This window comes from Corvus cornix, chromosome Z (assembly GCF_000738735.6).
Source record: "Corvus cornix cornix isolate S_Up_H32 chromosome Z, ASM73873v5, whole genome shotgun sequence".
Lineage (NCBI taxonomy): Eukaryota > Metazoa > Chordata > Aves > Passeriformes > Corvidae > Corvus > Corvus cornix.
Window position 1 is genome coordinate 8,318,945 of NC_046357.1, and position 14,091 is coordinate 8,333,035.

The window sequence follows — 14,091 nt, forward strand, 5'->3', positions numbered from 1 at the left end:
GAAACTTTATGTCTTCAATATTCAGCATGCACGCATTAGATCTAGCATTTCTTTTTTAAAGATTGGTCTTTTTTTCTTTTCAAAGCCATTGATAATCTGGACTTTTTTTCCTTAATTAGTTTTTTTCCTTATAAAACACATGCTTACACTTCATCCTTCCCTTTCTGAGTCCTGTCAGTCTAAACAAAATCATAGCCTTATATTTTTCTGTGGGTTAGGTGTATATTTTATGGCCTATATTTAAGCCCAGAACAGATTATGAAGACAATGTAGACAGTAGACACGCCACCTTAGAATTCAACCATTCATACCGAGAATTTTCCTTTTAATTGAATTTTTAGTCTTCTTTATGGCTTTGATTTTTCAATTAAATGGAGGTCCTCTTGTTAACATTATTTTATATCTTGTTCATCTAAATAGAGGGGCTTACGTGTGGCTGGCACATTTCAGTAAGAAAGATCACAGAGTCAAAAGTAGGCCACATTGCTCTGAACACCTACACATTATTTTGAAGATGCCTTGCAAATATTTGTTCATGACAACACACTGTATAACCTTCCCTCTGTCTTTCCCTCAAATTCTCTGAGACATTTTTTTTCTGTAGCTGATCCCTCTGGCAGCAAGAAACAACATCTAAGGGTTAGTAGCTGTCACACTGTTCCAACAGAAAACCATAAAATATTACAGAGGTTAAACTGTCTCAGGTTTATTTTCAGAGTAACAATTCTGGTCATTTATGCTTCTAACATGAAAGTTTTATATAACTGAAAAATTTTTATATTAAATTAATTGTAGTACCAAACCATGATATGTTTCACTCATGTAAAAAACACTAACCTTCATTCAAGAAATTAATTCTAATTTGAGATAAAGTGCAATTGTAGTTTTAAGTATAGGAAGGTTGGATTCAAAGCAAGAAAAAGGTCTTCAAATAAGAACTCCTTTCTTAGTTATCACAACAGCTGTCTAGTATTAGCATTTTTATCCTCTGAGAAAGGAAATGTTCAAGGCTTTACACACTACTTTCATAAAGACAGTCATATTGTTCACAATGTCCTTTGTATCCTTCCAACTTCATTATACATTTAATGTAAAACTTTTGTTTTAATAATTGTTTACAAAATGCATTCCATATTCTTCAAATAATAATGAATTTTTTAAAAATTAGGCCTTGTGTTGTAAAGGACATCTGAGGTCAGGTACCCTAATTCACAATGAATAATAATTAATCCATGTCACTTTTTGTTCTACACGGCATGAAAAGACATGTCTGACTGCTGGTATTATAAAAACATGTTTGTTGAGGTAATAGATGTTATTAATCATTTATATTCTTATGGGTCTTAACAGCTTCCTTTCTCAAATACCTTTATAAACTGACATTACCAATAATTTTCTTTTGGCTTTTTTAGCCTTAAAAATGTCTCTATTTTTATGACAAGGAAGCTGTGTTTTTGATTGCACAAATAATGTTGCTATAATTCAATTAAGTAAATGATAATTTTAATTTTTCCAATTAAATTATTAAATTTCAACATATCTCAAAATTTGCTGATATATTCTGTTAAGAAAAACTATGAAAATATAGATGTCTCCAGATCCTCATTGTAGAAATCAAAAAATATATTTTATTTATATAATCAGAAAATCTTTGGTTTATAAAGAAAAAAGGATAGCCTCAAGTGTATTTCCACAGGGCTGTGGCCAAATCCACTGTAAGCTATGTCCACAATGGCAGTATAACATAAAAACAGGAAATAAAATTAATGACTTTTGTATAACAGAATTGTGCACATCCAAACTCAAAATCTTTGCATACATGTATGAGTTAGTTTGTAGAGGGCTTTCTCATAATCAAAAGGAATAATTTTTCTTTTCTGAAGCTCTTCTTTGAAGAGAGAAAACAAAAGGCATTAGTGTTATATTCTGTATGGACTGCATTGGACCCTGGAGACCTTGAGAGGGATCTGCATCTCTCAACTGAATACTTTTCAACTTCCTGTAAGACATAGTTCTGCACACATAAAATGTTAGTGTATTCACATGAAAGTAAACAAAAAATATCCACTCATAACAAGATGAGTTAATCATGCTGGATCAGGGTCTCAGGGTCCTTCAAGCAGCACTCTGCACTCTCCGTTTTGCTGACATTGCATGAGGACATATACCACCCTTGAAGAGAAAGTCAGGTTTTAACAAAGAGTTTGTAATTTCGTGACAGTCACATCATACTTACTCCTAGCACTACTTACTCACAGTGTTGCCTATTATGACCTAATATTTTTAAAATCCAAAGCGGACTAAACATTTCCAGCACAACAAGCAACAAATAAGTAAAAGTGGCTGAAAATTACTGATTTATCATCTAAGTACTTTTTTGCATGACTCTGAAGGAACTATTATGAACCATCTTGACAAAAAGCCATTTTTAAAAAGTGTGCCTTTCTATGCATGTATACAACAGACTGTGTAATTACAGCATATGGGGTAAATAGTATATTTTTTTAAAAACTATTATGCATACCAAAACACGTTTACCTTAAAAACTGTAGTAGCTTTGAGGCAGTTATTGTAGTCCATCAGGTAAATAGCACACATTTCCTAAATGCTGCACAAATGTATGTTATTATGCAGTATGTGTGTCATTATATAATAGACTGCAGTGGCTTTGAAAAACAAACTATTCTGTTGTGTTAATACTTCTAAAAATTCATGACATCGTATTTTTACTTCCCTATGTTAGGAATAAAATAATAAAAAGTAAAACAAAGCAAAACACAAAGGCAACTCAGAAACAATAATTAAATCTCCCACCCCTCCAACTCCCCAAAAAATCATTAGGGGTTTAATTTTATCTTTCACCATTTCAAAGCCTTTTCAGTTGGAACAGAAGAATCTATTCAATGTGGTAAGAAAAGGAGTAAAAGGTTTAATTTTGTGTGTTACTACCGTCCTATTTCCTTTTGATGGAGAGAAAGAATAGAATTTGCTTAGCCTTGACATCAAGCTTTCTTTATCAAGTATTCTCTGCTATGATATATATTCTGTCTTCTTACACTTGTATGGTATGTGCTGGAAGTATCAGAGTTATTGTTCTGGCTATGGGCCATGCAGAACTGAAATAGCACTTAAGCAGAAAATATGAAATATACGAAGACACACAGGAAAGGTTTCACCAAAAAAACCTCAAAACAAAAGCAATGAAAGGATTGAAAAGAAACAGCTTATGAAGAGAGATAAGAAAATAAAAACCCAAAATTTAAAAATGGGTTCTGAGGGTATAAGTGTATTCCTTAGGGCATAATGGACCAAAAGAATGAATGTCAAATATCCTTTTCCCCTCCTTGCCAATCATGTGCCTTCCAAATAAATCAAGTAGTCCCAGAATCTATGCTTACAAATCCTAGAGAAAAAATGGTAAATTCATAGACCTATACTAATAGCAGAGGAAAAGAGGAGACAAGAACAAGGCTGAAAATGTAAAGCAAAGTCATCCTATCTTAGCATTTGTGGACAAAAATTGGAATTTGAGACACGCTCCACACTTTGTGGATCACCCATTCGTCCTCTTCCCCCCCAAGAAGGCATTGCTTGCCTTCTATAATCCCTGTCCCATACTGGTATCCTTGCCAAGCAGCCAGTTTAACCCTCTCTCCCCTCCATGCAGATGCAGGAGGCAGATTTCCCTTGAATCATCACCCTCCTGTGCCCAGTAAAAAAGTGTAGCTGTAATCCTGGTGGGTTAGCCCAGCTCAGATATGGGAGGTAGATCATGTAGGTTGTGGGTTTGGTTTTACCTTTCCCTTTTGGAATAACTCTCCCAAAATCTTGAATCTCCCTTAGCTCATCCAAGCAACTGGGTGAGCAAAGAAGTACAAATACAGTTCAATATTGATCAAGGTGGGCAGGAGGTGAATTTACACAGTCCAAATTATGTTATCACCTTAATAAGTGACACCAACTACTCTAGTAGAAAGAGTATAGTTTAAAAGTCACAAAAGTGTTTAGCTCTTGGACTGTCCCTTCTAAGGAGGGTGCTTTAGTCATATTGAAGTGATGCTTGACAGATCCTTGTTTACATATATATTTTTTTCTTTGCTTAAAGACTATCTCCATGACTGTAGAAGTATGGAAACAAAGTATGATTGCAGAAGCTGTAGGTGAATCAGCATTTACTTGGCTCAGATGGATTTCTATTTCTAGACCCAGTAGAGTAAAAGCTGAAATAATCCATCCAACCCTATTAATTCTTTTAAGTCATTTGTGCAACTAATTTGTGATAGTACGTGACAATTTCAGCAGAATTTCTGAGAGTGCACAGAACACAAATTTTCTTTTGGTCCGAAAGATTAAATCCTCTGGATGGAGTCTGAATTTCATTCGCTGGATAACCTGATTTCTACTTTCTAACCTGGAGAAAAATGGTATTTGCTCAATGAAAGGCATCCTTATATTTCCATTTTGAGATGGAGAAAGTCAGGCATGAACCAGTATATTCAGTATATTATTAAAAGGTGATATACATGAAAGTATTTGCATTTAATTAACAATAAATCTAGGAAAATGAAAACTTTTTATCTAGGTAAACAAAAATTAAACAAAAATTTAGTTACCTAATTTGTATCGTTCACAAGTTGAAAATTTTTGCTTTCATGATGGCACTAGAATACTTCAAATTACCAGAATGAGCCATATTAACATTGTTAACATATGGTAGAAAGCTTAGGATAATTTTCAAAATTTTTATATCTTGTCCTGATTTCAGAGTAAAAAAATTATAGTTGACTGGGAAAACTATTTTGCTGCATTCTTTAGATATTCCTTTCAACATACTGCTGAATTATGCATACTGCTGCCTTTCACCCAGTGGTTTCATAGTAAGGAGTATGGCTAGACCCAAAGTTTTATTTATACCAAAGTGAACTTAAATTCAATGATTAAATTTGTTAGCAAATCTTTTTATGCTGAGGATAAAAATTCTGTGTTTCCCATTTATGTGTTTGTTATATTGGAATTTTGAGAGCAGTCACCAAAACTGTTCTTCCTGGAGAAGCCCAGGGAAACTAATGCCCTGCAATTTTCAGTGGTGAGCAAAAAATTTTCCCTTTGAACTGAAAAGCTTTTTTGGCTTTTCCAGAATAGTAGGTCTGAAAAGAAAAGCCCTTTTATTTTTTTACATTTATAAATGTAAAATTATTTTTTGTGTACTTTCCCACTTATTTAGAGGAGCATTTCTTTTTGTAAATGCTCACAAAGAGTTGAGCCAATGAAAACATGACACAACTCTGCAGACAGCAAGTCCCCTGCTTGCAGGAATCCTTTGGTGTTTCTGCCCCAGTGATGGAGGAAAAGCAGTTTGTTATGAGTGCTGAATTGCTTTTTTCTTTTCACATGTAGTAGCACTTAAGTGTCATGTTAAGCCCGAGGCAGGAAGGACTTTAAATGACCTGTTCTGACTGGAATTGTGTTTACTGTACTTTTTTCAAAATGCAGCGCCGGATCCCTTTCCTTATCAGTCCCTAAAGTCTAACATCTTGCAGACTCAAATTTCCCCTTCCAGGCAATGTTGGATTTGTCTGTTGTTTTTCACAGCAAAGAGTTTCATGAATTCTGCAGTTTGGATATCTGCCTTGTATTACCCAGTGCCACCCTCTGGGCTAGGAATCAACATTTTCCAGCTCCCAGAAATTGCCCAAAAGGCTGCTAGAAGCACTGCACATTGAGATGTGTAGGTACGCATCCTTCTAATTGTTCACATTGGGAATTCTGGCAGAGAAGTTGTGGAAGCACTCTCTGTTGGACTAAACCAGTGAACAATTAAGCAGTGTCTGCAGGGAGTGATTGCCCTTGGCATTTGTGACTGCAGGTGTGGCATGCAGGCTTTGCTCATTCAAATCTTCACTGAATCCATATGGCAGAAGAGCATTATAAACATAATGAATGTGGGAAAATCTCTCTGGAGAGAGACTCTCTACCCTGCCACTCTCCCCAGTCACATCTCTCCTCTGGATTTCCTCCATCCAGACTGAACCTTGTGTTTTCCTAGCCTGCCTTACACCTGTAAAAGACAGACAATGTCACTTCATCCCCTTTCCTCCTCAAAAATATGACTCTCATAAATGAGTTTTTCCTTGAAGAAACCCTCCCCGCTCCTTTTGCCATGTCCTAGAAACATCTTGTAGATTTGTGTTTGTATTGTTCCTTCACTGCCTATAGGTTTTAAATTCCTGACAAAGAAAGTTTTATTTTGCCTCATTTTGTGCTACCTACAGCGCTAGGTACACCATGGTGTTACTGGCATGCTAATAGTGTAAAAGGCAAGAGAGATGGTGCTGCATTTTCTTGGGTTATGCTTTAATTTTTTTCTAATAGGGGCAACTATCTTGGACCAGCACACACATAATACGTGCTTGCAGCTTGGTTTCTTGTTGACCATCAGCGCTAGCCTCAGTGGCAGCACTCCTGCATGACAAAAGGAAGGACAATATCTCTATGACATCTTTTATCAGCAATGGGCTGGTGGTGCCACAGTAACTCTCTGAAATATTTGTATTCCCAACTTAGTAGCTTCAGAGGAACTCAAAATTGGCCATTCCTGACATGTACCTCCTCCTTGTGGTTTTGCTTCTGTCTTTTACCTAGATGTTGTACATTCTTTAGGAAAGACATCAGGGCTGAACTGCAAAGAGTATGTGAACTACAGAGGTAAAATCTGACAGAAACTTCATGGATTGAAGCACACACTGAAGAAGAGCAGCCCAGCAGAAGAACTCGCATTTTTCAGGGGCTTTGTTGATCAGAGATAGTGCAAAACAAATGCAGGGACAGACTGATGACCATTTCATACAGTATGATGAAGTCCAAAGATATGGGAGGGAAAGTAAGAATCTGCATGTACCTTCAAGACTGGAAAAAAACCAGGTATACCATAAGTGGGATTTCCTAAGACTTCTGAAATATGCCTCTGGATGAATCAAATTTTTAGTGCTAGAATAATGCAGAATACATTCATGTCTGGATTTCAGGCTGGTTTCTGTCACAAGGCAAAGGGCACCTAAAATGAAGCAGGGGTTAGCTAAATTAATCCTGACGTTTTTTGACTTTCAGGCCTGCTAAAAATTAAAATAAATAAATACAGTTAAAAAATAATGAAGTAAGGACCAAACATGTAAGGCTGGCTGAATCACACTACATATAGCACTAGAATTGCTGCTCAGTTTCAATGCTGGTCACTGAATATTTGCTTTTCTTTTGAAGAACAAATAAGACTTTCAGATTATTTTAGGACTGAAATAGTGTGCCTTTAAAACCAAAATTAAATCCCCTATAATCAAAACAAATAATTGTGAAAGGTTTAGAATTTTGGATTTTTTTCTAGTTTTAAAGACTATTTGAACAGCATGTTGTCAATAATGGAAATCATTTTAATATTAAGATATCAAATGATAAAAACACAAATTGTTCAATCAGGGATCATGAGCATTACTACTTAGAAAAGTCGAGGTCATTAAAAAATAATTCATTGTGTAAGTCCTTATAAAGAGGGCTAATCCCTCTATATTACTTATATATAATGCAAACATTATTTTTATTCTACAAGTCCTAAAATTAAATTAGGTACAGAAAAAATATTAAGATGAACAGGTAACATTAAAACCAGCATTAAATTAATTTCATTATTTTTCTGGGTGCTTTAATATAGGAAAGGAAGCTCTTTCAAACAAATGTCATGTTTTTTTAAAGGTGGTCTGTAGGAATTTTCTTTTGAAGTTGAATACTTGCATTCTTCCCAATGAAAATATCTCCAGAACACCAAAGTTACAGAATAGAACAAATTAAGTTATTGCTCTAATGAAGGAATAAAGATAAAGTTAACATGCCATTTAACTGACTTGGGAAGTTATCAGAAGTGTACAAGAAAAAGCCTCCTATAAATAAATTACTTCTGAGGTTCAAAAAAAAAAATCAAGAAAGAGTAGAAGTTTGCTTCCTACAGTAAAATTAATCCATTACTCTTGTTTAGACCCTAATCTTGAAATATTTACCTGTGTATTTACCTTAAAATTTTGAAAATAATTCCAGACCTTTACATATAGAGGTGATTGAACACTCGTCTTTGTTGCTCTGTTATAGAGGTAGAGATGAATTAACCAAATATAAACTCCAATTTTAGCTTTCTTTAAGCTGTTGCTAAATACAAAGGCTTTATAAAGTACTATGTGTTTTTAAGAATACATGGCAATCGTGGCAGGTCAATGAGATCTAATTTTGAAGAAGATGAGAATATCACTGCTGTTCTGGTATCATTCCCTCATTCCTTGCTTTCCACAAAAAAAAAACTAGACATGTCTGGAGAAAATAAAGGAAATGGAAGAAAAATTTGAGAAGGCAAGTGTACTAGTTTGGAAACAAACCAGTGGGAGGCACCAAGTCAGAATAACAATTTAATGGAAATTAAAGAAAAGGAAAAAAATGTAAAAGAAAACGCTGGTTCAAACTGACAGAGTCAAGATACAACCTGAGTCCCTGTTAGGCAGGGTGGTGGTAGCAGTCTGGTAGAATGGTGGCTGCAGTCCTCTGAAGTGGTGATCCTGTAGTAAAGGGGTCTGCTCTTCCTCAGAAAGTCCAGTGGTGGACGTGTAGCTCCTGTCCTCTGGAAATCCAGTGGAAAAGGGCTGTCTGGTGTTCAGAGTCCCAGATTATATCCACGATGGGATGCTTGGTTCCTCCCTCTGGGTGGAGCATCTCACAATGGGGTAATGAGTCATGAGGCCAAGTGTTGATTAGGCTCATTAACAGAAGATAGTCCGGAGGGAGTTATCTCTGAGTCATGTGGCAGGACAATGATGGGCCATTAACAGCAAGATAGTCTGGGGGGAGGAGGCAAGGAAACACTGCCCCACCTGATTTTAACAGCTCATGAGGATGATAATAGAATACACTGCAACCCAGGACAACAAGGCAAGACAAGACAAGGCAAGGCAAGACAAGGCAAGGCTAAGGAAACCAAAAACAAATCCCCCATAACACTAACCTATTGCGGCTTCCGTTCATCTCGACACTAATCCCTTTGTCATGATGATATTTTTCCATTCCTCTGAAGTTGCATTGCTGTAAAGCTAAAGGAATATGATCATGTATCAGGTTATTTTTCTGGTTTATATATATACATATATATTTAAAATCCCTGTATCTAAGTCATACGATTCTCAGTCTCTTTCCTGTACTAACAATTAGTTTAAGAAGTGTGAAAGGAATTGCAGAGTATGAATGAATCTGAGCTTTCTCCATCCTTTTTGTAGGAAATGGTTTATGGGAGCTTTTGATCTGCACTATGAATGTCAACTAATGTTTACTTCTTAGACTTAGAGATTTTTTCTCTTCCATATGGTTCCAATTCATTGCAGATCATGCTTTGTTTCCAGAAGTCTTCTACTCAAGCCTTGCTTTTACAAAGTGAAATCATTCTATATTGTCTTCTTGGCCTTTTATCAACAGTGCAATTGTAACCCCTCTGTAAGACTTTTGGTAGCAGAGAGATTTTGAAAGAGTATCAGAGAAATCCAACCAAAAGATGCTTGCTTTTATATATTGAGTATCCATATTCCCCTTATGACACCTCATCTGAAATGTGTTTTCCTTCAAGTTCAAAAATATGATCTCCATTCATTCAGTCCACTTATATTATTATGCTTATTTCATTTTTAGCTAAGCTAGACTACACAGTCACAATCAGGAAATGAGTTATTGATGAGCAGCTGAGGAGAAAAAAAGAGAAAACGTAAGAACTGCAGTATAATTTCTTTAATAGAACCAATTTACATGATCTCCTTCGGTTTAAAACCTTAATTCTTGTAGTTTAGGGACAAAATCCAGTGACAGATCAGGATACACTTAATGTCTTAAGACTGAGTTACATGGCCTCCCTGCTAGCTGAATCACCTATAAATTCATAATTTTTCCAGCACAAACTAGGGGAAAAAGGGAACTGTGAATCTTGAACTTAAAATTTTGATTTCTTCTTTAAAAAAGTAAATGAGTATCCTAACATATGTCAAAATTGAGGAACAAGAGAGCCCCAGATACAAAGGTCTCTTCCACTTGAGAATGTCCAAATGAGATTGTATTCTAATATTTTGCAAATGCCTTTTTTATTTACAATGAGCCGAATCTAAAATCCTAATTTCTCCCAGAACTTAAATGCTCAGGCTCGAAATTTAATTTTTTCTGTGTAACATCTTCTCATCAATTAAAGCACTGCACCTGAATGTCTATTATCAAAGTGTAATAAAAAGAGAAAAACATCGCTTTTTTGTTCTTTCCTTGAGCAGCCTCCCCACAGTTTTTTTAAGCAGAAACTGGTTCTGCAGACACAGAAGTTCAGTACAGTCCACTTCAAACAATAAAGCAAGCTACTACTTCCCTTAAAGAATTCCAGTGAAATGCATTCACTGAAAAAAAGATAGACACATATTTGTTAAATATATTCTCAAAATGAGAGAATGTCAAAATCCCAGAGGTACAGGGTATTCCTAAATTTAAGTGTGGACTTCCCTATAAGGAGAAAAGAAAAATCTGAAAGCCTGATTAGCTGTCATCAACCTACTTTTAGTACAGTTTAAGTAGAAACTTAATTCTTCATATGGATTTATGAATGATTTTACATTCATTTTTTGACTGGGACTTGACTAACATGCTTTATTCCAGTTGTGATTTTTTTTCTCTGCAATGTCATTGCATCCTGTTCTTTGTCTTTAATGGAAAAGAAATGTCTTGCAATAGAAAACAAAATACACAATCAAGCCAAACACATTGAATTACCCTCCTTCTGCCTTTCTCAGGGTGTGTCAATCTTACTTTTAGTGCTACTTTGGACTTAAACCGGTTCCTAATGGACTTTTGTATTACTTGCAGAACTGACCATGGGCACAATACTAAGCAGGTAAGTATTATATAAAAATATATTTTAAGAGTATGAACCTATCTCAAATACTCTAAGCCTTCATAAACTTTTTGCAGAAAGATGATTTTTTAAGTAAGCTGAGAAAACTTGCAGTAACTCTAAATAAAATTTAAAGAAATGTTAAATGTGTTCCTTTAAAAAAAAAAAAAAAGAAAAGAAAGGTATAAAAGTGTACTCAGTGGCTCATATCAAGTAAGAAAATTCAGAAATAAGTACAAAATATGTCTTCCAAACCAAATTAGTGGCTATTTAATACAGGAAGAGTTTTTCAAATATCACACTTAGAATGATTAAAAGCAGAATGTGAAGAAGATAAAATTTGTTGGAGGCATTTTCATTCCTAGACAGGTTATCTCTGGTCCTGAAACAGTGCTGGAAAGTGAAGTTCTTTGTTTCATGAAGAGTAGTCTGTTTCAAAGCAAAATTAGTGCCTTTTCTGTCCTACTATTGACCTCGACTTTGACCTGGCTGGACCACCCTTACTAGAATGGGAGGTAATAAAGTCCCCAGGCTGGCTCAGCCCTAGGTCTCAGTTAAGCGGAGACTATCAATCATGTGAAATTAAGTGTAGTGGTTTTGTGATGTGGACATTTACTAGGAACCAAACTGAGATCACCAAAGACTATTCATTTACATTTCCAAGGAATACTTAAATGGATATCAAGACATTAAAGTAACATTTCCAAAGTTTTTAACAATTTTCAGGTGATGCAGAAATCTATTTTAAGTAATTATTGAAATTACGTTGTTTTGAAATTTAGTGTTTTAAACATAAATAAAGAAAATGCTTTGCTTTAAAACAAGTTTTTTTATCCTGTGTGCAATTAGGAAATACAACAATTACAAGACAAATTCTGCAGCAATTTATATTTTTTATATTTTAATTAAAGTAAAAATGAGGAAAATTCTAGATGTTAATCAAATTAATCACTTTTAAATTCAGTCTTGGAAACATTTAATGCTAGATTTCAAGTATAATACAGAAAAATACAGCAGGCTATGCACATGTCATCTAACATTATCCCATTCTGCTTTAAGTTTTTGTTCATCAGAAACTCTCAGAGAGCTGACAAGATTTCTAGAAGTCAAAGAGTTGACGAATATTTGTTTATACTACTAACATAGTTCTTAGGAGTCCCCAGGGATGTAGATCCTATTACTTTCAGTACTACTTAAATGTTGAGAATTTGTCCACTTCAGACAGTTTATCTTTCCACATAGGAAATAAAACCTACAAAGTGGGGGGCTGGAGGGAGGAAATAAGAAAAGCAAGATGTGAGCAGAGCCAGTGTCACAAGGCAACAGGATGTAGCACCATCACTGTCAGATAGCATTGTCTCCCTTTAAAGAGGTGAAATGTTGAAATATGAAATGTTTTGCCATAAGACAGCACAGGTTAGCTTGTGTATAAAGGAGGCATGCTGGCCTTCCTGGACACTGCCTGCTTTTCATACATTAGCAGGTGAGCACTGGACTGAGAGAGGCTTTCCCCCTTTGAAGGGAATCCCTGCTTACATAGAATATTTGCTTTTGCTGAAAGAGAACCGTTCACAGGTTTGCTCTGCTGGAGAGAGAGAGGCCATTTCTTCCATCTTGTCTCAGGATCTAGCCATAGTCTGTTTTCCTATACCCATTAGTCAGGGTAGCTGTTCCTGGAGCTTATCTTCACAGTCAGAAAGTCTATAAACAGATTTAAATAAACGCTCATTTTCTGAAAGAAACTTTTGCACTCTCCAGAAAATAGCCTCACTATCCACCACAGGGTCATGACCCCCAGGCAATGCCAAAGATACCCTGTGTCAGCCTCATGTGGCCCAGCACTGCTGAAGGCTTCTGTCTTATAATTCTCACACCTGCAGCGGAGAGATGGTTGAGTCCCTTAATGTTGATTGGCTAGCCTCATTTCACTGCTAGGTTTCCTAAATTTTATTTGCAGAGGTTTTACACCTTTGAAGAGCAGAATTTTCTTCATGTAGAAATTCTTCTCAGGGATTCCATCTGGGAGACATCTTTTTCCTCATGCAAAATACAAAGAGTTTTATTGATGTTGGAGATCAGCTCATTCTTACTGTCCTAAAAACAATTGATTTGATCCCATGCTGTTCTATGCAATCTTACAAAAAATTGCTTTTATTCAAGCTTTGATTCATCTTCAAGTTTAATTAAAAAGTAAAACAATCAATCAAAACTTCTCCAATACCTGAAATTTCCCATTTAACAGTTTGTGGTATTCAATCTAAAAGAATAAAATTGCAAAAGAGTTCCTTTCTTTTGAAAAAGCAGTGTGAGGGAGGCTGCTGTTGAATTTAGCAAAGCAATGTGTAATTTGGCAGCTGAAAGGTTGATGCCATCAGGAGATCTTCAAACTTATTTGTTGAGAAATCAAGATGATTGATACCCGTTTGTCAGGCTACTTTCCTGACAGAGGGAAGGCACAACTTGATTTCAGGACTTGGTCAGCTTTGTTGGTCCAGAGCATTCATTCTACATTTTATAATGCTCTGTTGACACTAGAAAAATCATTTTATAAATTCCTAATTTTGTTTAAAAACCTTAATCTCTGGTAACCATTGGCTGTCAGTATTCTGTGATAATTATCCCACTGGCTTTCCTTATCATTTGGCATTTTGGTTAGTGCTTCTGTGACCAAACTGATACTGAGTGAGTTAAGTGGTGCTATCAATGATGAGCATTGAACTTTGCTAATTTCATTTTATTTTAATATTTTCTGTGTGTAATTTCACACACTCTTGAAAAGCAAGTCAAAATCCTAAACAGATGGATTGCACAGCCTTATGCTTCCAGCTCTGTGCCTCATAAGGCTGGGAAACTCTCATCATCAGGGCCAATTATGGACTTAGTTTTACTGGGTAACTCTGTCCTGATGAGACCAGGTTGCAGGACTGTGGAATATTTGTCTCATTAATAAATGAAAATGAGAAGAAGGAAAGGAGATTAAAAGCCCTCCAATATCCTCTCACCAAAACTGTATCCTATCCACAGTATGGCCCCGATCCAAAAATGTTAAATGCATTTACTAAAGACAGGACCTCTTGGTATCTCAGACAGCAACTGCTGTTCTAAAACTTAGTATTTTGAGGCAGTACATCAAGATTAATGGTATTTAT